Raw genomic sequence first — 2,697 nt, 5'->3', positions numbered from 1 at the left:
TAAGTTCCATGTGGTCAAACGAAACCATGAAAGACTCATAGTGCACATTCCTACTGCCTATCCCTATGATGAATAATGTGCATGCCCAGGATGAGCTTAATTGCTCTTAATAAATTCATAGCCCAGGCTTTGGGTGGTCTTAGTGAGAAAGACTTGATGAATTTACCGATTTTGGCTGAATATCTATTCTTAATAAGTTCATAACCCAGAGTGAGTGGGTAGGAAATGATGAACTTACCGACAGAAAGGTTGAGTTTGTTAAACTTTTAATAAATTCAAATCCAAGTATTTGGATGGTTCTAGTGAGAAGGACTTATTGAATTTACCGATAAATGATGTTGAATATTTATTCTTAATGACTTCTTAGCCCAGAGTTTGGGTGGTTCATTTATAATGAACTTGAAAAAAAGTCACCATACCCTTTGTGAGGTTGAGCTATTATAAAAGCTCTTAATTATTTCATATCCCTTTTTAAAGGGTGGTTTATGTGGAGATAAACTTGATGAAATAACCTATGTAAGTGAGAAGGGTTAGCCGTCTTCTATGAAAAATGTTGGGCCATTTTTCTAGCACACTTACTAGAATCCTGAGGTAAGAAGGCCAAATATATACTTTGGTATATATATATATCTTACACATCGAGGACTCAGGTGGATGAAGGGGTTAGTTGTGTGTTATGAGTTTACCCTGATCTTAGAAAGTTCCAGACTAGTTTCACTTATCTAAGAGAAGGATTGCTCATCATCACTATGTACTAGTTTCAGATATGTTCACTAGTGCTTAAGCAACTAATCTCGCTATTGCTATTCTGGAAAGCTTGTTTTCGAGTTTCAGAAGATTTCTTTCGCATTAGTGGGGGAATGTTGGTAATGCTCAATCCCACATAGTGTTGGAAACACTATTGGGAATGGTATTTAAGGCTTGACATTCCACTTCCTTGTTGAGTGATAGAGAACAAGGGGGGCTCTCGCGCACCGCCGCCGCCGTCCGTCCGTCTCGTCTCGGCACGGCTTGGCTCGGTTCGGCTCGGCTCGGCTCGGCTCGGTTCGGCTCGGTTCGGCTCGGCTCGTGGTCGTGGTCGTGGTCGTGGTCGTAGTCGAGGTCAAGGTCGAGGTCGTGGTCGTGGTAATACGTGTCTTCGACACGTCCGCGCGGATACTATCTTTTTAGATAAAATTCTTGAGGAATTTCTCTTTGAAAGAAACAAATGGAAAATGTGAAAGATATTAACTGATATTTATAGGCTGCTGAGGACTGTTTGAATTTCAAATAATAACAGCTGAATTATTTGTTATCAGAAATTAAACAGTTTATTCCTAAATTAAATCAGAAACGTTAAGATGTACCTGGACTGATTTACAGCTTTGTACAGAGGAGACAAGCTGTTAATATCAGGAGTTACAAGAGTTATTTGATTTAATTCTAGGGGTTACATGATATAATTTCGGGAGTTATAACAACTGAATAATGATACAATGAACCTGGACTATTTCTGACTCAGGTTCATCTAGACGTTTCAGCTGTTACAAATAAGAGATTTAATCCTGAAATTTTATAGACGATTTTAACCCTATTTCTAGCCTATAAATAGAGAGCTATATTCAGCTTCTCAACTCATTCAAAAACATTCACAATTCACTTACAAAGTGTTTTCTAAAGTTCTCTCTGTGAGTTCTTTCTGAGTGCTTTCCGATCAGAAGTACAATACCACCAGCAGTCCACTCCGGTTTCGGGTGTACGGAATTCAGAGCGACCGTGTTAACCTCGGGGGACGGTCCGCCTACTGCAGCGATTACACACATCGGGGCGAATTCATTTCTAAGGCAGTGGTTCTTACCACGACACGGTTTACGAATTTGTTCTTCTTAATTACTGTTTATATTTCTAGTCAGTGCTAACGGTGTAGTTTTGCAGTTCATATATCCAATTCCACCTCCCAATTCTTCTGGTAGAAAAATGCATGAAATCCATCCACACCCAGAGCCTTAGATGGGGCAATATCGAAGACAGCTCTCTTAATTTCCTCATCCGAGACTGGTAGGGTTAGCCGATTTTGTGGAAGATTCGGGTTATGTGTGAACCTTCCTCTAATATTATAAGAATATCCAATCTACCATAAACTCGTGAACAGGTTCGAATAAAATGAGATTGCTAGTTGTCGGAGCAGCATACTGTCCGTGTACCAAGAGTCATTGTCCATGCGTAGAGAAACTATACTATTCGCTCGTCTTCTACTCTTCGCACATGCATGAAAATATTTTGTATTTCGGTCACCATAGTTTATCCATTTGCACCGTGATTTTTGTTGCCAAATGCTTTTCTCCTGTGCCAAAATTGTATCGAGCTCATTTTTCAAATTAATTTCCAACTCGGACAGGAACGTCGAGTCTCTTTTTGCCAGAGCTTTGTCTATGCCTCTCAATCTAGCCAAAATATGTTGCTTCCTTTTTCCAATGTTGCTAAAATCTTCATTGTTCCAACGTGAAAGGCTCTGTTTGAGGCTGTTCAAGTTAGCAACGATCCCTCTCTTCTGGGACCAAGATTCGTTCAAGACTCTATTAAAATTCTGGTGCTTCTGCCATGCAAAAACAAACTTAAAATGCTGTGGTTTATTGCTTCGACTACCTTGTCGAACTTTAAGCAGGATGGGACAGTGGTCAGACCCAAGCCTGTCTAAGTGTACCACCATGGAGTCAG

This window comes from Hibiscus syriacus, unplaced genomic scaffold, assembly GCF_006381635.1.
Source record: "Hibiscus syriacus cultivar Baekdansim isolate YM2019G1 unplaced genomic scaffold, ASM638163v2 tig00003041_pilon, whole genome shotgun sequence".
Lineage (NCBI taxonomy): Eukaryota > Viridiplantae > Streptophyta > Magnoliopsida > Malvales > Malvaceae > Hibiscus > Hibiscus syriacus.
The sequence above is the reverse complement of the archived record's forward strand: the minus strand, read 5'-3'. Positions refer to the sequence as shown.